This window comes from Chiloscyllium punctatum, chromosome 9 (genome assembly GCF_047496795.1).
Source record: "Chiloscyllium punctatum isolate Juve2018m chromosome 9, sChiPun1.3, whole genome shotgun sequence".
In the NCBI taxonomy this organism is placed as follows: domain Eukaryota; kingdom Metazoa; phylum Chordata; class Chondrichthyes; order Orectolobiformes; family Hemiscylliidae; genus Chiloscyllium; species Chiloscyllium punctatum.
The window spans coordinates 1,918,730-1,942,276 of record NC_092747.1 but is presented as its reverse complement, the minus strand read 5'-3'; the positions used below and the strand labels follow the sequence as shown (position 1 = coordinate 1,942,276).

At 50.9% G+C, this 23,547-nt stretch overlaps 1 protein-coding gene across 1 annotated transcript in view; it reads left to right on the top strand.

Moving 5' to 3' along the window:
- Positions 1-23,547, top strand: part of LOC140481068 (uncharacterized) — a 43,710-nt gene that overhangs the window by 12,841 nt on the left and 7,322 nt on the right. The gene's annotated exons all lie outside the window — the stretch shown is intronic.

Sequence of the window (23,547 nt, the reverse complement as noted above, 5' to 3'; positions counted from 1 at the left end):
CTAAAAACCGAGAGTATTACCTCCTGTTTGTACTTTTTTTTTTAAACCCATGTGGTGTGTGTGCAAGTATGAGACACAGGGAAAGACAACAGGTGTACAAATCTTTATTCAGTTTCCACCACCAAGAAGAAAGAAAACACCCGAGTGGCCAATGACAAGCAGTGCCCTTCACATCAAAGGGCAATGCTGTGTGATCAAACAGTGAAGGGGGAGGGTAGGGACTAAATCAAAATAAAGTTGGACAGGGAAATAATATACTCCATTCCCTGTGGTGCCCACCGCCCCCTGAAAACCTCGAGGGTATTACCTCCTGGTTCTATTTTTTTTAAACACTCCTGTTTCGTTTTTTATTTTTTAACCCCTACACTACCACCTAACTGCGGTAGTGCTTTTTTTTTCCACCACCAGGAAGATAGGAAAACACCCGAGTGGCCAGTGACAAGCACTGCCCTTCACATCAAAGGGCAATGCTGTGTGATCAAAACAGTGAAGGGGAGGGTAGGGACTAAATCAAAATAGAGTTGGAGGGGGAAATAATGCACTCCACTCCCTGCGGCGCCCACCTCTCCCTGAACAACTAAAGGGTGTTGGTGGACACCGCGTGCTCCTTCTCCAAGGACACCCGGGCTCTAACGTAACCCCGGAAGAGGGGCAGGCAGTCGGCCCTAACGACCCCCTCCACGGCCCGCTGCCTGGACCCGTTTATGGCCAGTTTGGCCAGGCCCAGGAGCAGACCCACGAGGAGGTCTTCGGACCTGCCCTCCCTCCTCCGTACCGGGTGCCCGAAGATCAGGAGCGTGGGACTGAAGTGCAGCCAGAAACAGAGGAGAAGGTTCTTAAGAAAATCAAAAAGGGAGTGCAAACGCCCACACCCAATATATACATGGTCCACGGACTCCACAGCGCCACAGAACAAGCAGTTGGGCTGGGAGTCCGTGAACCACCGCAATCTGCGGTTGCAGGGGACTGCTGCGTGCAGCACCCTCCACCCCAGATCCCCGAGAGAAAGGGGGAGGACTCCCGCGTAGAGAGCCCTCCACTGGGGATCCCCACCGCCCCGTGGCAAATGGGCACGCCAAGGCGTGTCCGGACGGTGGATGAGGGAGAAGAGGTGGACGGTGTGCAGCAGCAGTCGATACAGGGCCTTCCTTTTTACCCCCTGGAAGGGAACAAAATTAAAATTCCGGAGGCGGCTCAGGTTGTGGGGCACAGGCTCCCGAGGGAAGTACGGGACCTTGGGGCCAATGTGAAATTCCGTCCGGGCCGGGGTGAGCGCGGACGGGATCCCACCGCACACCTGAGCGTCCTCCAACTGGTGCACTACGTCGGGTCCGAGCACCGCCGTTTTAAGGCATCGGATGGCGGTGGCCACGTACCGGACGTCTACCGCTGCCCTGCTAGCTATGTCCTGCGGCAGCGTCCAGCCCAGGCCCCCGGCACCCAGCACGTCCCCGACCCTGGTCGCCCTCGCTGCCACGGCCCTCCCCTCCGACAGCCACTCGAACCCGCGAGTACGGAGGTGCGGATTCCTGAGCAACGGCTCCCTGACGACAGCCGCTACTCCAGCCGGAGGGTAGGCGCGACGCGATTCGACCATGTTCCAGACAGTGATCAGGTCCTGGTAAAAGACAGGCAGCGTCTTGAGGGCGACCTCCAAACCGTCACAGTCGACGAACAAGAACTGCATGTCGTAGTTGAGGCTACGCACCTGGCGGAAAAAATACGTCGCCAGGGCGCACCACCTAGGAGGAGGCTCGACGTAAAGGTATCGCCGCAAGGTCTGAAGGCGGAACGTTGTGACCTGGGTGCGGACGCACACCAGCGACTGACCGCCCTCCTCAATAGGGAGACTGAGAACCTGCGCGGCGACCCAGTGCATCTTTTTGTCCCAGAAGAAGTCGACCAACGTTCTCTGGATGTCAGCGACAAAGCCAGGAGGAGGGACCAAAGTGACCAGCCGGTACCACAGCATGGCGGCCACCAGCTGGTTTATGACCAGCACTCGACTCCTGTAAGATAGCACTCGGAGCAGTCCTGTCCAGCGGCCTAGGCGAGCCGAGACTTTGGCCTCCAGCTCCTGCCAGTTGGCCGGCCAGGATTCCTCAGCCGGGCTGAGGTAGACCCCCAGGTAGAGGAGATGGGTGGGACTCCAGCTGAACCCCCGTAACTCCTCCGGCAGAGAGTCCACCCGCCACGGACCGACCAGTAGTCCGGAACACTTGGCCCAGTTGATCCTGGCGGAAGACGCTGCCGAGTACACGGCCTGGCACTCGCGCATCCTCCCCAGGTCAGCCGGGTCGGTGAAAGTGAGGCGCACGTCGTCGGCGTAGGCCGAGAGGACCACCCCCGTGCCCGCGCCGCGCAGAACCAGCCCCGACAACCTCCTCCGCAAGAGGCGCAGGAAAGGCTCCACGCACAGGGAATACAGCTGGCCGGACAGGGGGCAGCCTTGACGCACTCCTCTCCCGAAGCGAAGGGGCGCCGTCAGGGACCCGTTAACTTTAACCAGACACTCTGCGGCGGCGTACAAGAGTCGGATCCGGGCGACGAACTGCGTCCTGAACCAGAATGCCCGCAGTGTCCCGAGCAGGTACTCGTGATCGACCCTGTCGAACGCCTTCTCCTGGTCAAGAGACAGGAAGGTGCTCGGCAGACCAGCCCGTCGACAGAAATGGATCAGGTCCCGGACCAGGTGGACGTTGTCGTGTATCCTCCGGCCCGGGACCGTGTAGGACTGGTCCGGGTGAATCATGTGGGCCAGCACGGAAGCCTGGCGAGAAGACAACACCCTGGCGAAGATTTTGTAGACCGTGCTGAGGAGGGAGACCGGACGCCAGTTCTTCAAAGAATGAAGGTCCCCCTTCTTTGGCAGCAGGACGATGACCGCCCTGCGCCAAGAAAGGGGCAACTGTCCGGCATTTAGACACTCCCCCAGGACCTGTGCGTAGTCGCTCCCCAGGACATCCCAGAACACCCTGAAGAACTCCACAGTCAGCCTGTCCAGCCCCGGGGTTTTGCCCCTCGAGAGCCGGTTGAGGGCGCCGGTCAGCTCCTCTAAAGTGACGGGAGCGTCGAGCCTTCCGGCGTCCTCCGGGCCGAGCTGTGGCAGGTCCTCCCACAGAACTCTGCGAGCGTCCTCGCTGGACGGATCCGGAGAGAACAGAGCCGTGTAATAGTTTCGGACGTGGGCCCTGACGCCCTCCGGATCCGAGACGAGGGACCCGTCGTCGGCCAGCAGCACAAGGAGCTGCTGACGGGTGTCACGCCTTTTTTCCAGCGAGTAGAAGAAGGGGGAGCCGCGGTCCAGGTCCTGCAGGAGCTGGATCCACGACCTCACGTACGCGCCCCGAGCCCCGACGAGCTGCAGGTCCCGGAGCGCGGCCTTCTTCTCTTCGTACACCCCGCGCAGGGCCGGGTCCGCGTCGGGCTGACCGAGGCGTGACTCCAGGTCGAGCATCTCCCTCTCCAACTCCACGATCCTGGATTTCCGCCTCTTTGTCGACCCCCTCGCGTACTCCTGACAGAAGACGCGGACGTGAGCCTTGCCCACGTCCCACCATAGCCTCAGGGAGGGGAAGCTTCCCCGCTTCCTTCTCCAGCCGGCCCAGAAACGACGAAGCGAGTCCCGGAACCGCTCGTCCTCCAGCAGCAGGTTGTTAGAGTACCAGTACGCGGAGCCGAGCCTGGCGCCGAACGGAAGGAGTTCCGCCCACACCAGGTGATGGTCCGTGCACGACACCTGCCGCGTGGAGGCCTTCGGAAAACAGGAGGCGTACGCCCGCGAAACGTACAGGCGGTCGATTCTGGACGCTCCGACCCCAGGCCTCACGAAGGTGAAGGCGATGGAGTCGGGATGGAGATTCCGCCAGGCGTCCACCAGGTCGAAGGACCTGACCAAGTCCCCCAACCTCTTCCCCGACGCACAGCCAGTGCGGGCACCGCCGTGGTCCCTGCCCTCGAGGATGCAGTTAAAATCTCCCCCGAGGACGACGCACTGGTTCTCGTCGATGGAAGCCAGATGAGCAGACACTTCTTCGAAGAAGCTCGCTTGCCTCGGCCCGGCCAGGGGAGCGTATACGTTCACCAAGTGAAGCACCGGGCCCCCCAGCCGAACCGTCAGGTGAAGCAAACGGCCTGGCACCGGCTCCCTGACCCCCAAGATCTCGGGCTGAAAATGCGGGGCCAACAGGATAGCCACCCCGCCAGATCTGCGGGTGAGGTGGCTCATGTAGACCCCCCCCCTCGCCACTCCAGAAGCCAGGTGGCTTCGTCTGCCGGGGTAGTGTGGGTTTCTTGCAGGAAGCACACCGCATACCTCCCGTCCCGAAGGACCGAGAGGGTCTGGAATCTGCGCTGTGACTCCCTGCTGCCGTTGATGTTGAGGCTGGCTATAGTCGTCTCCATGTCGGAAGCGTTGTGCTACCACCACCAGTACAGTTAAAACCCAATTACTGGGAGGACGAGGGAGGGGCACAGGAGTCCCTCGCCCTCACCAGGAGTGCCCCCAGGAAGTTCCTGACTCGCTTTCACTCATTCACATCAAACCCAGGTGCCTGGCGAGCAGTGTGGGCCGACCAGTAAACTCTTTCAAAAGAGCTCCAGCGGTCGAGCGCCAGTTGGGCTCTATCCCGGCGACCTCGAGTTTCCTCGACAAATTCCCGGAGTTCCTCGAGGGGTATGAGGGGGAGATCGGTGGGGGGCACCGGTGACTCAAATGTCATTGCAGACAGAGTCCGCGTTGTCCCCGGTGTCCGCCACCGATCCCGAACCCTCCTCCGGGAGGTCGCCCTCGGTCACCGACCCCTCCCCCACCGAGAGGATGGGGGCTGGTCCGGCACCGCCAACCGGCCTCGAACCCCCAGCGACCCCACCCCCAGGGTCACCGGTGGTACCTTCCTCGGCGCACCCCTTCCCGGAACGCCCCGAGTTCGGGTCATCGGGCGGCAGAGGCTCGGGTCCCCGCTCTCCTCCCGACACCGGGACGCCTGGCTCCTCGGGGAAAAGGTCCTCCCCCAGGGTCAAGGCCCCCGGAAAAAGAATCTGGGAGGGAGGAGCGAGGATAACACCCTCCTCCTCTCCACGACCCAGCAGAGGGTCCTCCATCATCGCCTGCACCACGGTCCGTGTGGTTATTAAAGTCCTCCCCAGGGGTCAGAGGAGTTGAGGCAGCAGGAGGCCCTGCTGTGGCCCCTGGGGGTTTGGGTAGGTCGGGCTGCGATGCGGGACAGTCGAGAGGCACTGTTGACTCATCCCCTGGAGAGGAGCAGCACCACCGGCGTGCTGCTGGAGTGTCTCTCCCCTCCAAGGGCCAGCACCTCTTCCCCAGAGAGACGGGGGGTGGGGGCGGGGGGGTTATGGGCCTTCCCCTCCCCGCCCGCCTTGGGGCCCAAAGAACCCCCCCCCCCCCCCCTTCCCCAGAATATGATTGGCTGGGGGAAGGCAGGGGGCATGGCCAGGGTGGGGAGGGTCAGCCATGTCACTTCCTGCCCTGCCCCTTGTTTATCAGGTGATGGTGGCAGGGCAGGGGCCCAGAGACACAGTCGCTGTAGGAGGTAGGGCAGCGGTGGTTCCTCCTGGGTTAGTGCCAGGGTGTGGCTGGGCTCAGGCTCAGGCTCAGGGGCCCATGGGCCAGTTGTTGCAGCGCCAGGGGCGGGCGTCGAAGCCCCAGGGGTTTCTCTATCGGGGTGGGGGGTAGATGTGGGGTCAGTGGGGCTAGGATCAGGTATGGTTTTGGGGGTCAGGGTTCCCGCGCCGGGGTGACGCTGGCTCAGCCGCAGGGGCATTGTTGTGCCGTGGCGGGGCAGGTCGTGGGCTAGGTGTCCGGGAAGGAGATAGGGATGGTCTCCCCGTGGGTGGGTGGGCCTGATGTGTCGCGTCTTTTTGAGCGCCTTCTGGCCGGCCGCACGCTCACCCCCCTCCCTGCCAGAGGCTGGAGCATTGGAAGCCTCCGGCTTAGCCTCCGGCTTAGCCTCCGGTGCCGGGGCCTGTGGTGTTGACTTCGGGGGAAGGGGAGTGGGTGCGGTGGCACCACCACCAGCCGTTGGCACGGGCTGGGCAGCCTTCTGGGTGGGGCGTTTTTTTCTAATGTGCCCCACCTCACGGCACAGGTGGCACCGCACGCCGTCCGCCATCCAGGTGAGGTAAGCCACGCCCTCATGGAGGAGGGTGAATGAGCCCTCGGTGACCTCCTCCCGGGCCAGGCAAATGAACACCTGGTGTCGGAAGGAGTAGATGTGTCGGAGGCCGGGGTCCTTCAGACTGAGCAGGAGCGGTTGGACACCCGACCGGATCTCCCCCAAGATGTTGAGGTGGGGAAGAAGGAGCTCACTTGAAATGAAGGGCGGGACGTTAGAGATCATGACCCTCTGGGCTGTAACCTCCAGAGGGTTGACGGGTAAGTGTGTCCCGCCCACAGTGAGCCCCCTCTCCACGGCCAGGTGGACCGCCTGCTCGGTCTTAAGGAAAAAGATGGCCTTCCCATACATCTGGGCCGCAGCGACGATGGCCAGTGGGCCGACCACACTAGCCATGGGGTGGGGATAGGCCTTGACCCCCAGGCGTTTAGTTAAGTGCCTGAAGGGGGTTGCGGTTGCGGACGGCGTTGGGACAGCCGAGCCTAAGGCAGCGGCCACTCCGGCGTAGGTGCGGCTGGGCCCTGCGACCTTCGGGCTCGCCATGCTCTGCTGCTGGATGTTAGTAGGCCTCTGGCAGCAGCAGTGGCGGAAGTCCTGGGGATGCGCCCAAGGCGAGTCCCCCGAGGCAAGTCCCAGGCAGCGATGGTGGAGACCGGCCTCAGGCAACAGCAGCGGTGGAAGCAGGCCTCTGGCATGTCCTGGGCAGGCCCTTGGTTGCAGCAGTGGGGGGCAGGCCTGTTGGGGAGGGTCCCCAAGGCAAGTCCCAGGCAGCCCCAAAACTGAGTCCCAGACAGCAGCAGTGGAGGTGGGCCTCTAATAACAGCAGCAGTGGTGGAGGTCCTGGGAGGGGCCCGAAGGCAAATCCCAGGCAGCAGCAGTGAGGCAGGCCCCAAGCAGCAACAGCTGCGGCAGGTCTGGGCGGAGTCTCAGAGACCAGCAGTGGGAGTGGGCCCCAGGTCAGCAGCAACATTGCCTTGACGTGGGTGAGGCCCAGGCTGCAGCTCCAAAAGTAGGCCCCAGACTCACAAGCTCTCACCTCCTTCTGCTTCTGCCTCCTCTTCTTCTTCCTTCTTTCCTTCTTCTTTCTTCTTCTCTCTCAATGTGGGGCAGCTAGTCCAGGGACAGTCCCCTTCAAGGAGGAGATTCCTTGCACTCACACTGATCCAATTCTCAAAAGGGAAAACACCCGAGTGGCCAGTGACAAGCACTGCCCTTCACAAAAAAGGGCAATGCTGTGTGATCAAACAGTGAAGCGGAGGGTAGGGACTAAATCAAAATAGAGTTGGAGGGGGAAATAATGCCCTCCACTCCCTGTGGTGCCCACCTCTCCCTGAACGACTCCAGGGTATTACCTCCTGGTTTTTTTTTTTTTTTTTTTTTCTTTCTTCTTTTTTTTCTTCAAAGTGCACGAATCTTTAGGCACTCCTGCTTATTTTTTTATTTTTTTTATTTTTTTATTTTTAACCCCCACACTACCGCCTAAGTGCGGTAGTGCTTATTTTTATTCCCCAGCACCCATGGTGTGTGTGTGCAGGTGTGAGACACAGTGAAAAGACACAAAGTGCACGAATCTTTATTCAATTTCCACCACCAGGAAGATAGGAAAGACACCCGAGTGGCCAGTGACAAGCACTGCCCTTCAAACCACAGGGCAATGCTGTGTGATCAAAACAGTGAAGGGGAGGGTAGGGATCAAATCAAAATAGAGTTGGAGGGAGAAATGATGCACTCCACTCCCTGCGGCGCCCACCTCTCCCTGAACGACTCCAGGGTATTACCTCCTGGTTTTTTTTTTGTTTTTTTTTATTTTTATCCCCTGCACCCATGGTGTGTGTGTGCAGGTGTGAGACACAGTGAAAAGACACAAAGTGCACGAATCTTTATTCAATTTCCACCACCAGGAAGATAGGAAAGACACCCGAGTGGCCAGTGACAAGCACTGCCCTTCAAACCACAGGGCAATGCTGTGTGATCAAAACAGTGAAGGGGAGGGTAGGGACTAAATCAAAATAGAGTTGGAGGGAGAAATGATGCACTCCACTCCCTGCGGCGCCCACCTCTCCCTGAACGACTCCAGGGTATTACCTCCTGGTTTTTTTTTTTTTTTCTTTTTTTTTTCTTTCTTTTTTTTTTCTTTTTATCTAACCCCCACACTACCGCCTAAGTGCGGTAGTGCTTATTTTTTTCCCCAGCACCCATGGTGTGTGTGTGCAGGTGTGAGACACAGTGAAAAGACACAAAGTGCACAAATCTTTATTCAATTTCCACCACCAGGAAGATAGAAAAAACACCCGAGTGGCCAGTGACAAGCACTGCCCTTCAAACCACAGGGCAATGCTGTGTGAGCAAAACAGTGAAGGGGAGGGTAGGGACTAAATCAAAATAGAGTTGGAGGGAGAAATGATGCACTCCACTCCCTGCGGCGCCCACCTCTCCCTGAACGACTCCAGGGTATTACCTCCTGGTTTTTTTTTTTTTTTTTTTTTTTTTTTTTTTTTGACACCCGGGCCATATTCCTATTTATTTTTTTTTTTTTTCTTTTTTTTTTTAATCTCTTTTTTCTTTTTAAAATTTTTTTTTCTCTTTTTTTTTGTTTTTTTTTCATCCCCCACACTACTGCCTAACCGCGGTAGTGCTTATTTTTTCCCCAGCACCCATGGTGTGTGTGTGTGTGCAGGTGTGAGACACAGTGAAAGACACAAAGTGCACAAATCTTTATTCAATTTCCACCACCAGGAAGATATGAAAAACACCCGAGTGGCCAGTGACAAGCACTGCCCTTCAAACCACAGGGCAATGCTGTGTGAGCAAAACAGTGAAGGGGAGGGTAGGGACTAAATCAAAATAGAGTTGGAGGGAGAAATGATGCACTCCACTCCCTGCGGCGCCCACCTCTCCCTGAACGACTCCAGGGTATTACCTCCTGGTTCTGTCAGCCAAGGTGCTCCTGATTGGCTCAGGTTGACAATCCCAATCAAGGATGTCATAGTCAGTGAGATCCAGCTGGTTCCAGTCACTACATCCCTCCTCCCCTAAGTCTGGGGATGGATGGCCAGCTCTTTCTCTTGTAGCTCTTGCGGCATTTTTGCCCCAGGTCTGGTTCCTTTCATTCAGACTCTGACACTGGATTGTAGCTCAGGCTCTTCCATCCGGAGTGTCTCGGGAGAGTTTCCTCCTCCTCTTCCAGCGGTAATAGCATCAAGGCTACATCCATCTCAGACTCTGAGGTTTCCTCCATACTAGATAGAGGAGGAGAGCCTATGGTGTCTGACTGACCTTCAGCCTGTTCTGAGGGGCCAGGCCAGGTATGTTTTGGTCCTGCCCCCTTTGTGAGGTAACAGCTTTCAGGTGATCCTCATGTTAAGGACTGTATCACCTCACCGAATCTTTTAAGTCATGGCCTCGCATCAACTTCACCCCAAATGCTGCCATTCCCATAGTTCCAGCACCAAATTTTGTCTCCTGAATTACGTTGCCTCTCTCACTTGGAGGAGAAATGTGGCCAGCATTACCATTCCTGCTGCCATTTCATATCTACCTTCCCCCCCCCCCCCCCCCCCCCCACCCACTCCACCACCGCAAGTTTGGGATATCAGGTTTAACCTGGGGTGGAGTCTTCTCCCCATCAGCAGCTGGAGCTATCTCTGTTGTTGAGTGCAGGGTGGTCCTATAATTGTACAGGAACTGTAGGCTGCTTCTTTAAGACTGCCTTCAACATTTGGACCGTTCTTTCCACTAGACCATTGGACGATGGATGGTATGGAGCTGTCCTTATGTGCCAAATGCCATTTGACTTCAGGATATATTTGAATTCCCTGCTGATAAATGATGTCCCAATGTCTGTGACCAATACTGCCGGGAGACCATGTATCATGAATGATGGTTGCAGCTTCTCAATCATCATCCCTGAGTTTGCCGAGCAAACTTTATGCACATCCAGCCACTTTGAATGGGCATCCACAATGACCAGGAACACTGGGCCCAAATCGACATGCAACTGAGTCCAGGGATTACCCTCATTCCCACGTGTGTGGGTGGGGGGAGCTGCTGGTGGCAAATGCCCCACCAACGCAGCCATGTCAGCATCTAATCCTGGCCACAAGACATAGCCTCTTGCGAGCATCTTCATTTTTCGAAACCCCTGAATGACCCCGGTGGAATTCCGTCAGTGTCTGGTGGCAACCTTTACTCGGAACAATCATCCTTGTTCCCCATAATTATATGCCATCCTCTACGGTGATCTGGTCTCACTGGGTCCAGAAACGTTTCAATCCTGGTTATGATGGCCCTTCTGTTTTCCCCAGTTACCACCAGCTGTTTTAGGTTCACTAGGACAGGATCATTTTGTGTCTACAGTCAGAGATTGTCAGCGTTGACTGCAAGGGTGTTCAGGAAGTTTAAAGCTAAAACAGATTCTTCCTGAGGAGGCACCCCCCGTGCTGCCAGCAGGAGATGGCTCAAGGCATCTGCATTAGCCACTTGGCTTCCTGGACAATGTTCTAACTTGTAAGTACTGAGAATAAGGGCCCAATGCTGAATTCTACCAGAAGCTATGGGCAGCACCAACTTATCTTCCTTCAGTAGCCCCACAGGGGTTTGTGATCTGTTACTATGACAAATTCCCATCTGTAAAGGTACTGGTGAAACTTCCTCACATCAAAGATGCAGATGATACCAAAATTGGAGGTGTAGTGGACAGCAAAGAAGGTTACCTCAAATTACAACAGGATCTTGACCAGATGGGCCAATGGGCTGAGAAGTGGCAGATGGAGTTTAATTCAGATAAATGTGAGGTGATGCATTTCGGGAAAGCAAATCTTAGCAGGACTTATACACTTAATGGTAAGGTCCTAGGGAGTGTTGCTGAACAAAGACCTTGGAGTGCAGGTTCATAGCTCCTTGAAAGTGGAGTTGCAGGTAGATAGGATAGTGAAGAAGGTGTTTGGTATGCTTTTTTTTTATTGGTCAGAGTATAGAGTACAGGATTGGGAGGTCATGTTGTGGCTGTACAGGACATTGGTTAGGCCACTGTTAGAATATTGCATGCAATTCTGGTCTCCTTCCTATTGAAAAGATGTTATGAAACTTGAAAGGATTCAGAAAAGATTTACAAGGATGTTGCCAGGATTGGAGGATTTGAGTTATAGGGAGAGGCTGAATACAGGGCTGTTTTTCCAGGAGCATTGGAGGCTGAGGTTTATAGAGGTTTATAAATTCATGAGGGGCATGGATAGGGTAAATAGGCAGTCTTTTCCCTGGGATCAGGGAGTCCAGGACTAGAAGGCATAGATTTAGGGTGAGAGGGGAAATAAAAGAGACCTGAGGGACAACTTTTTTCATGTAGAGGGTGGTACGTGTATGGAATGAGCTGCCAGAGGATGTGGTGGAGGCTGGTACAATTACAACATTTAAAAGGCATTTGGATGGGTATATGAATATGAAGGGTTTGGAGGGATATGGGCCGGGTGCTGGCAGGTGGGACTAGATTGGGTTGGGATATCTGGTTGGCATCTCTATGACTCTGACTCCATGATTGCCAAACCTTCCTTTTCTATCCAGGCATATTTGCTTTCATCATCAGCCAAAGTCAGGAAAGCATACCTGATCAGGTGTCTCTCTCCATTGGGCCACCGGTCAGCTAGCACTACCTCTATACCGTACGGGGAGGCATCACATATCAGCACTACCCCTATTATCAGATCATAGTGGGCCAATACCTTAGATGACGATAGCTGCTTTTCCACTGCCATTAAGGCTGCTTCTTGGCTATGCGACCATTTCCAAGACTGACCTTTTTTCAGTAGCAGGTGCAAGGATGCCAAGATGAAGGTCAGTAGATTAGATTACTTCGTGTGGAAACAGGCCCTTTGGCCCAACAAGTCCACACCGACCCTCCGAAGAGCAACCCACCCAGACCCATTTCCCTACATTTATCCCTTCACTACAGCCAATTTAGCATGGTCAATTCACCTAACCAGCACATTTTTTGGACTGTGGGAGGAAACCGGAGCACCCGGAGGAAACCCACGCAGACGCGGGGAGAATATGCAAACTTCCACATGGACAGTTGCCTGAGGCGGGAATTGAACCCGGGTCTCTGGTGCTGTGAGGCAGCAGTGCTAACCACTGTGCCACTGTGCCGCCCATAATAATTCACTAACCCAAGGAAAGACCTAATCTCCAGTACAGATGTGGGACCTGGGGCTCCTTTGATCACCTTCAATTTATCTTCCAGTGGGTGTAACCTTGATTTGTTAACTCTGTAACCCAAGTAGGTCACCTGGGGTGTCTGGAACACACATTTTTCCCTCCAAAAGTTATTTGCCCACCTGGGAGCAATGTTTAAGCATTATGATCAGGTTGTCAAAGTGCTCTTTATTGGTCTTCCCTGTTGTTAGCACATCATCCAGATAAATGGCGACCTGGGGTAGCCCTTGTAAAACGTTCTCCATGGTCTGGCTGATGATATCCCAAATATTAGCACATTGATATAAGCCCTAATGGGTATTAATTGTAGCATCCTTCTGGGACTCCTCAATCAATAACAATTCCATGTAGATGTGGCTCATGTCATTTTTGCAACGGAGATCCCCCTCTCGCGACCCCCACCCCCACCAACTTTGCGTATAGGTCCTCTATGTGAGGGATCAGGTATTTATCCAGCTGGGAGAAGTGGTTTACCATTTACTATTTGCTTAACATTCCCTCAAAGGCGAACCGACTTGTTAGGTTTCATTATCACTTTGACTGGTGCTGCCCGTTCCACAGACTGCATTGGATTGATGATCGCTTCGCTCTCCAGCCTCCTGATTTCTGGCTCGACCTTTGCACATAAGAGGGGGCTTGCAAAATCTTGGAATTGTTTCCTGATCAACATATAAAATGGCTTTGGCCCCTTGGATAGTCCCAAGCCTTTTCTGAAATTCTCCTGAATGTTTCCCCTGGACTTCACTCAGGCAACCATTTTCTAATTGAAAATGTTGAGCCAATCCGTTTAAATCTTTCTCAACCAATTCCACCCCAATAGGTTTGGGCCCAAGTCTTTCACTACCATCAGTGGTAACTGTAGCAACTGTTTCTCATAGGAGACCAGAACCAAAGTCGTACCCTTAATTTGCAAGGGTTCCCCAGTGAACGTTCTCAGTCTGGCTGAGGTCTGATGCAAACTTAACGGTCTTGGTTCCAAGTGAATCTTGTTAAACCCAGATTCTGCAATCATAGGTACAGCTCCGCCAGTATCGATCTCCATGGGAACTGAGTGACTTTTTTTAATCTATTAATTTTAATTGGTTCCAATTTCGATATCGCTAAGCAATTTAGTTATTCTAACCCACATGTAGGAGCTCCTTCTAGGCTATGCACTCTCCTGAGTAAAGGAGTCCTTTGCTGTCTCGGGTCCAGTTACCAGCAGCAACTACAATGGCTTGCAGGCCCAGATCCTGAGGAGCCACTTGGCCGAGGCTTGGCTTTGTTGTGGGGTGCTGCTGTGGGCTGATGGAAGGTCCATCTGCTCAGGATATGCCCTGCATGAGACTTTGACAAAGGGTCAGTTAGACTCGAAACATCAGCTCTTTTCTCTCCTTACAGATGCTGCCAGACCTGCTGAGATTTTCCAGCATTTTCTCTTTTAGTTTCAGATTCCAGCATCTGCAGTAATTTGCTTTTACCCAGCTCTGATTAGTCTGGTTTGGTACAGAGATTAAAGTTTATTGAGAGGCCTTTTTTGTTTATATGTAAACAGATTAGACTAAAGCCCAAAGTGATCATGTTTTAGAAGTGACCTGTATAATGGAAGGGGAGTGGTCAGCTCTCTAGCTGAGCAGATCAGGCCAGAACTAGTTAGGTGTTCAGCTATATGGAAACAGGCTGTCTGTCTCTCTGCCCTTCTAACTTCAACCTGTAAGCATCTGTTCCATTTTTAACTGTTTCTTAAGGGGGTTTGCTTATTGGGGCTATTGTGTATATTCGGAACAGCGAAATTAAGTCGGTTTTGGATAGACTGCATTCTGTAGGGGTTCTTTATTCTTTGTGTTTCATTGTGTAATTTTGTGAATAAAGTTTTTTGACTGTTTTAAAACCTGGGAGTCAACCTCGCTAACTTATTCCGGGTAATTTTCACTGTGCACCTACCAAAGCAAATTGCAAAGTTATGGTCTGGGCTGCCTGCTTAAGAATGTTTTGAATGGTCTGGCCTAGTCCATAACAAGGTCCCCATGCTCCACTTAATGTATTTTCTAATGATAGAGCCAGTTGTAGTGCCTGTTTGAAGTCCAGTTGGGCTTCAGCTAATAGGAGCTTCTGTATGGTCATGTCATTAATCCCACAAAATAAGTGGTCCCTCAGCGTCTCATTCAGGTTAATCCAACATCACATGCTTCTGCCAGTTATCACAACTTGTCAAAAATCCTGATCTGGATCCTCCTGGTTCTCTAAAAGCTAAACAAAATGGATAGCATGTCAGAATTAGAGGAGGCTTGGGGTTGTAATATTCCTTACCAACACTCTTGGAAGGCTTTACTGTCTACTCAAGTAACTACAACCCATCACCAAGTCACCCATTACTTGTGTACAGTACACGGGCTGTGGCCAGCCAGCTCAGAATCGCTCGCCTGAACGGAGGAGATTGTAATCTCCTGGGTTTTTTTCTTGTTCCTCCTGGTTAGATCGGTCAGCCAGGGCTTTCCTGACTGGACTGTGTTAATAACCCCTGTCAACGATGACAGAGTCAACAAGATCCAATTGGTACCAATACTACAGTGGACACTTCAGTAATTATGGGTGACTTTAATCTTCATGCAGATTGGGATAGTCAGATTAGTAGAAGAGCAAGAACAGCCAGGTTTCTGTTATTGAGACTGGCTGTAATGCAACGAGGGGTACGCCAGCTTCCAAGAGATCAATTGTGTTAGGGGATTCTGTAGTCAGAGGTACAGACAGATGTTTCTGTGGCCAGCAGAGAAAAAGCAGAATGGTGTGTTGTTTCCCTGGTGCCAGGATCAAGGATGTCTCAGAGAGGGTGCAGAATGTTCTCACGGGGAGAGGGGCCAGCAGGGTCATTGTCCACATTGGAACCAACGACATTGGAAGGGAAAAGGTTGAGATTCTGACGGGAGATTGCAGAGAGTTAGGCAGAATATTAAAAAAGTAGGTCCTCAAGCGTAGTAATATCTGGATTACTCCCAGTGCTACGAGCTAGTGAGGGCAGGAATAGGAGGATAGAGCAGATGAATGCATGGCTGAGGAGCTGGTGTATGGGAGAAGGATTCACATTTTTGGATCATTGGAATCTCTTTTGGGGTAGAAGTGACTTGTACAAGAAGAACGGATTGCACCTAAATTGGAAGGGGACTAATATACTGGCAGGGAAATTTGCTAGAACTGCTCAGGAGGATTTAAACTAGTAAGGTGGGGGTGGGACCCAGGGAGATAGTGAGGAAAGAGATCGATCTGAAACGGGTACAGCTGGGAACGGAAGTGAATCAAACAGGCAGGGACAAGGTAGGACTAATAAATTAAACTGCATTTATTTCAATGCAAGGGGCCTAACAGGGAAGGCAGATGAACTCAGGGCATGGTTAGGAACATGGGACTGGGATATCATAGCAATTACAGAAACATGGCTCAGGGATGGGCAGGACTGGCAGCTTAATGTTCCAGGATACAAATGCTACAGGAAGGATAGAAAGGGAGGCAAGAGAGGAGGGGGAGTGGCATTTTTGATAAGGGATAGCATTTTAGCTGTGCTGAGGGAGGATATTCCTGGAAATACATCTAGGGAAGTTATTTGGGTGGAACTGAGAAATAAGAAAGGGATGATCACCTTATTGTGATTGTATTATAGACCCCCCAATAGTCAGAGGGAAATTGAGAAACAAACTTGTAAGGAGATCTCAGCTAACTGTAAGAATAATGGGGTGGTTATGGTAGGGGATTTTAACTTTCTAAACATCAACTGGGACTGCCATAGTGTTAAAGGTTTAGATGGAGAGGAATTTGTTAAGTGTGTACAAGAACATTTTCTGATTCAGTATGTGGATGTACCTACTAGAGAAGGTGCAAACCTTGACCTACTCTTGGGAAATAAGGCAGGGCAGGTGACTGAGGTGACAGTGGGGGGGGGCACTTTGGCGCCAGCGACCATAATTCTATTCATTTTAAAATCGTGATGGAAAAGGATAGACCAGATCTAAAAGTTGAAGTTCTAAATTGGAGAAAGGCCAATTTTGACGGTATTTGGCAAGAACTTTCAAAAGCTGATTGGGGCAGATGTTCGCAGGTAAAGGGACAGCTGGAAAATGGGAAGCCTTCAGAAATGAGATAACAAGAATCCAGAGAAAGTATATTCCTGTCAGGGTGAAAGGGAATGCTGGATGACTAAAGAAATTGAGGGTTTGGTTAAGAAAAAGAAGGAAGCATATGTCAGGTATAGACAGGATAGATCGAGTGAATCCTTAGAAGAGTATAAAGGCAGTAGGAGTATACTTAAGAGGGAAATCAGGAGGGCAAAAAGGAGACATGAGACAGCTTTGGCAAATAGAACTAAGGAGAATCTAAAGGGTTTTTACAAATATACTTAGGGCAAAAGGGTAACTAGGGAGAAAATAGGGCCCCTCAAAGATCAGCAAGGCAGCGTTTGTGTGGAGCCACAGAAAATGGGGGAGATACTAAATGAATATTTTGCATCAGTATTTATGGTGGAAAAGGATATGGAAGATATAGACTGTATGGAAAAATGTCCAGATTAGAGAGGAGGAAGTGCTGGATATCTTGAAACGGTTAAAGGTGGATAAATCCCCAGGACCTGATCAGGTGTACCTGAGAACTCTGGAAAGCTAGAGAAGTGATTGCTGGGCCTCTTGCTGAGATATTTGTATCATTGATAGTCACAGGTGAGGTGCCGGAAGACTGGAGGTTGGCCAACATGGTGCCACTGTTTAAGATGGGCAGTAAAGACAAGCCAGGGGACTATAGACCAGTGAGCCTGACCTCGGTGGTGGGCAAGGTGTTGGAGGGAATCCTGAGGGACAGGATGTTCATGTATTTGGAAAGGCAAGGACTGATTAGGGATAGTCAACATGGCTTTGTGCGTGGGAAATCATGTCTCACAAACTTGATTAAGTTTTTTCTGAAGAAGTAACAAAGAAGATTGATGAGGGCAGAGCAGTAAGGCATTTGACAAGGTTCCCCATGGGAGACTGGTTAGCAAGGTTAGATCTCATGGAATACAGGGAGAACTAGCCATTTGGATACAGAACTGGCTCAAAGGTAGAAGACAGAGGGTGGTGCTGGAGGGTTGTTTTTCAGACTGGAGGCCTGTGACCAGTGGAGTGCTGGATCCTCTACTTTTTGTCATTTACATAATTGATTTGGATGCGAGCATAAGAGGTACAGTTAGTAAGTTTGCAGATGACACCAAAGTTAGAGGTGTAGTGGACAGCAAAGAGGGTTACCTCAGATTACAACAGGATCTGGACCAGATGGGCCAATGGGCTGAGAAGTGGCAGATGGAGTTTAATTCAGATAAATGCGCGCTGCTGCATTTTGGGAAAGCAAATCTTCACAGGATTTATACTCTTAATAGAACATAGAACATAGAATAGTACAGCACAGAACAGGCCCTTCAGCCCACGATGTTGTGCTGACCACTGATCCTCATGTATGCACCCTCATATTTTTGTGACCATATGCATGTCCAGGAGTCTCTTAAATGTCCCCAATGACCCTCCCTCCACAACTGCTGCTGGCAACACATTCCATGCTCTCACAACTCTCTGTGTAAAGAACCCACCTCTGACATCCCCTCTATACTTTCCTCCAACCAGCTATGACCTCTCGTGTCAGTCATTTCTGCCCTGGGAAATAGTCTCTGGCTATCGACTCTATCTATGCCTCTCATTTTCTTGTATATCTCAATTAGGTCTCCTCTCCTCCTCCTTTTCTCCAATGAAAAAAAGTCCGAGCTCAGTAAACCTCTCCTCATAAGATCAGCCCTCCAGTCCAGGCAGCATCCTGGTAAACCTCCTCTGAACCCTCTCCAAAGCATCCACATTTTTCTTATAATAGGGCGACCAGAACTGGACGCAGTATTCCAAGTGCGGTCTAACCAAAGTTTTATAGAGCTGCAACAAGATCTCACGACTCTTAAACTCAATCCCCCATTAATGAAGGCTAAAACACCATATGCTTTCTTAACAACCCTACCCACTTGGGTGGCCATTTTAAGGGATCTATGTACCTGCACACCAAGATCCCTCTGTTCCTCCACTCTGCCAAGAATCCTATCCTTAATCCTGTACTCAGCTTTCAAATTCGACCTTTCAAAATGCATCACCTCACATTTGTCTAGGTTGAACTCCATCTGCCACCCCTCAGCCCATCTCTGCATCCTGTCAATGTCCCGCTGCAGCCTACAACAGCCCTCTATACTGTCAACGACACCTCCAACCTTTGTGTCATCTGCAAACTTGCTGACCTATCCTTCAATCCCCTCATCCAAGTCATTAATAAAATTTATAAACAGTAGAGGCCCAAGGACAGATCCCTGTGGAACACCACTCACCACAGACTTCCAGGCAGAATACTTTCCTTCTACTACCACTCGCTGTCTTCTGTTGGCCAGCCAATTCTGTATCCAGACAGCTAAGTTCCCCTGTATCCCATTCCTCCTGACCTTGTGAATGAGCCTACCATGGGGAACCTTGTCAAATGCCCTGCTGAAGTCCATATACACCACATCCACAGCTCGACCCTCATCAACGTTTCTAGTCACATCCTCAAAGAACTCGATAAGGTTTGTGAGGCATGACCTGCCCCTCACAAAGCCGTGTTGACTGCATTTAATCAAGCCATGCTCTTCCAGATGGTCATAAATCCTAACCATCAGAATCCTTTCTAATACCTTGCAGATGACAGACGTGAGACTTACTGGTCTGTAATTGCCGGGGATTTCCCTATTTCCTTTCTTGAAGAGAGGAATTACATTTGCCTCGCTCCACTCCTCAGGTACGACTCCTTAATGGTAAGGTCCTAGGGAGTGTTGCTGAATAAAGAGACCTTGGAGTGCAGGTTCATAGCTGCTTGAAAGTGGAGTTGCAGGTAGATAGGATAGTGAAGAAGGCGTTTGGTATGTTTTCCTTTATTGGTCAAAGTATTGAGTACAGGAGTTGGGAGGTCATGTTGCGGCTGTACAGGACATTGGTTAGGCTACTGTATTAATATTGCATGCAGTTCTGGTCTCCTTCCTATCGGAAAGATTTTGTGAAACTTGAAAGGGTTCAATAAAGATTTACAAGGGTGTTGCCAAGGTTGGAGGATTTGAGCTATAAAGAGAGGCTGAACAGGCTGGGGCTGTTTTCCCTGGAGCATCGGAGGCTGAGGGGTGACCTTATAGAGGTTTACAAAATTATGAGGGGCATGGATAGGATAAATAGACAAAGTCTTTTCCCTGGGATCGGGGAGTCCAGAGCTAGAGGGGCATAGATTTAGGGTGAGAGGGGAAAGGTATAAAGAGACCTAAGGGGCAACCTTTTCACGCAGAGGGTGGTACGTGTATGGAATGAGCTGCTAGAGGATGTGGGGGAGGCTGGTACAATTGCAACATTTAAGAGGCATTTGGATGGGTATATGAATAGGCAGGGTTTGGAGGGATATGGGCCAAGTGCTGGGAGGTGGGACTGGATTGGGTTGGGATATCTGGTTGGCATGGACGGGTTGGACTGAAGGGTCTGTTTCCATGCTGTACATCTCTATGACTCTAAGCCATGGGGAAAAACTCAGAGAGTGTATTTGAGATATTTTCCTGGAGCAATATGTTCAGTGTGAAATGATGGACTTTGGATGAAGGAACAAAATGAGGGAGTAGTCAGTGAATGGCAGGATACTAGGAAGGTCAGTCGGACAGAGGGATCTTGGGGTCTTGTCCACGGATCCATGAAGGTGGCAGATCAAGTTAATGGAGGTAGTTAAAAAGGTCAATGGGACATTTACCTCTTTTAGTTAAGGCATAGATGATAGGAATAGGGAGGTTATATTGGAAAAAAAAACAAAGAACTGTGGATGTTGGAAGTCAGAAACAAGAACAGAAATTACTGGCAAACCTCAGCAGATCTGGCAGCATCTGTTCAAGAGAAAGCAGAAGTGACATTTTAGGTCCAGATACCTGTAATAACTCCACAAAGGCTGGTATCCTGTTGCCAACTCACCTTTTATTTATATGTTCATAGTACATGACACTGACCCAGCTAGCTTAAAGTCAGCTCCTAGAGTGAGCAGAACATCTGACACACCTGTTTATATCTGTTAGCCAGATATAAATTAACCAGACCAAATTAACAGTGCCAACCAGGGACCTCATATTCTATGCGATCCACCTGGCTGATCTTGTTCCAATCACTACATAATCTTTCTTCAGAACTGATAGGAGCTAGACAAATGCTGGCATATATATGCTGAAGATGGGGAGGGGGAGGGAGGTGGAAAGTTTGATTTATTTATTGTCATGTGTATTTTGACACAACATGCAGTGAAAAGTGTTGTATAGTGTTGAAACTCTCAGGCACCATCTTAATACACAAAAAGAAATCAGAACATAGTATATAAAGGCAGAAAAATAAAGAAATAGAAAAAAGGTGTTCAACTTGACAGTCCTCCTTAAGTGCTCCACCATGACCCGTGGGCTTTGTGGTCAGACTGGACCCCTCTTCGCCCCTGCCCTTGGAACAAAGGTCATTGGTGTCATCTTGCCTCCACTGATACCCTCGCCACCATCAGTCCTCGCTGGACTTCGCCAATTCAGAGGCCACCGATGTCACCAGGTACTGCACCAGCCCAAAGTCAACGCTGGAAGAAAGTGAGGTCTGCAGATGCTGGAGATCAGAGTCAAGAGTGTGTTGCTGGAAAAGCACAGCAGGTCAGGCAGCATCCAAGGAGCAGGAGAAACCCCCCCCAAACCTAATGCTGCCACCTGAAGGCAAGCATGCAGGTACAGCAGGTCGTGAAGAAGGCTAATAGCATGCTGGCCTTCGTAACAAGAGGGATTGAGTATAGAAGCAAAGAGGTGCTTCTGCAGCTGTACAGGGCCCTGGTGAGACCACACCTGGAGTACTGTGTACAGTTCTGGTCTCCAAATTTGAGGAAAGACATTCTGGCTATTGAGGGAGTGCAGCGTAGGTTCACGAGGTCAATTCCTGGAATGGCAGGATTGCCTTACACGGAAAGACTGAAGCGACTGGGCTTGTATACCCTTGGGTTTAGAAGACTGAGAGGGGATCTGATTGAAACGTATAGGCTTATGAAAGGATTGGACACTCTGGCAGGAGGGAACATATTTCCGTTGATGGGGGAGTGCCGAACCAGAGGACACAACTTAAAAATACGGGGTAGACCATTTAGGACAGAGATGAGGAGAAACTACTTCACACAGAGAGTGGTGGCTGTGTGGAATGCTCTGCCCCAGAGGGCAGTGGAGGCCCAGTCTCTGGATTCTTTTAAGAAAGAATTGGATAGAGCTCTTAAAGATAGTGGAGTCAAGGGGTATGGAGATAAGGCTGGAACAGGATACTAATTAGGAATGATCAGCCATGATCATATTGAATGGCGGTGCAGGCTCGAAGGGCAGAATGGCCTACTCCTGCATCTATTGTCTATTGTCTATTGTCTACCACCGTGAGTCTGCTTCAGGCCCACCTCACCTCACCAGCTGCTGCCGATGATGTGCAGTCTCATACTCACCTCTGCCTCCATGAATCTGTGCTGGACACAAATGTGAGCAGGATCTCAAACTCGCCTCCACTGCAGCAGCCATGAGTCAGCACTAGGACCACCTCGTTGATGCAGAAGCTGACGGAAACCCAAACCCACCACGAATCCATGTCTGGCTCACTCACTGCTGCCAATGCCATCACTACAAATGAGCTCTTCGATAAGAGGTAAGTAAAAGGGGAAGAAAAAAGAAAAAACAACACAAGAAAAGGGAGAGAAACAAAGAAAATAAAATGAAAAGAAACGCGGACAGAGGAAACAAACCCTGGGCTCAGAAGCCCTACTCCACTGCCATCTTACCAGAAGAACTGGAAGAGATTGCAGATGCCCAGAGCGCAGAGAGAGACAAAAATAGATGAGCAGACGAACAAATAGGTAATAATCAGTCTGGGGGAATGAATAGCTGCTAGTGGTGGTGGATGGGGGGGGGTGATTCAGGCCTTTTCTCAAGGAAGAAAACCACAATTAGAATTACTCAGACATATTGTTTCCCCCTGCTCCTACACCTTCATAACCCCTTTACATGTCCATTCCCCATCAGAGTGGTCTTAAGGCTGTCCACTTTGTCCTGGAAGAAAGGCCTGAACTGTTCCCATCCACTACTACCCTCTTCTGCCTGGCTGGCCTCGTCCTCACTCTGAGCAACTTCTCTTTTAACTCCTCTCACTTCCTTCACATTAAAAGGGTAGCCAGGGTACGCACATGGGCTCCAGTTCTGTCTGCCTCTTTGTCAGGTACATGGAACATTCTTTGTTCCGGTCCTACTCCAGCCCCCATCCACATCTCTTTCTCTGGGATATTGATAACCTGCTTCCCTGTCTCACCAGATTTGGAAACATGCATCAATTTTGCTTCCAATTCTCACCAATACCTGGTCCATCTCTGACTCCTCCCTTCACTTCCTTGACATCTCTGTTTCCATTTCTGGGGATAGCCTGGTCACCAATATCCAATACAAATCTATCGACTCACACAGTTATCTTGACTATACATTCTCACACCCCACTTCCTTAAAAGATTCTATTCCATTCTTCCAGGTTCTCCATCTCTGATACATCCAATGATACCAGCTCCAAAATATCCACCTTTTTCCTCAACCACTGATTCCCCACCATCAAGGTTAACAGCGCTCTCAGCCAGGTCTGATCAATCTCCCACATTTTTGCTCTCACCACCTCTTTTCCCATCTGCAACAGTGATAGGATCTCCCTTGTCCTCACTTACCACCCCCACTAACATACACATTCAAAAGATCATTAGCCGTAATTTTCCAATACCTCAAATAGGATGTCATCACCAGACACCTATTCCTCTCTCCATTCTTACTCCTGTCTGTTTATCTCCTCCTTTCTCAGCATCCAAGGTCCTAGACATAGCTTTCAGGTAAAGCAGCGATTCAATCTAGTTTACTGCATTCACTGCTTACGATGTGGGCTCCTCTACATTGCTGAGATGAAGTGCAGACGAGGTGACCGTTTTGCTGAACACCTCCACTTTGTCCACCGGAGTGACCCTGACCTTTTCAGTTCTTGGCCGTTTCAATAAACCGTTTCACGCCAATAATTCTGACCTGGCCCAGCTGCAATGTTCCAACAACCATAACGCAAGCCCAAGGAACAATACCTCATTTTCCACTTGTGCCTTTACAGCTGTA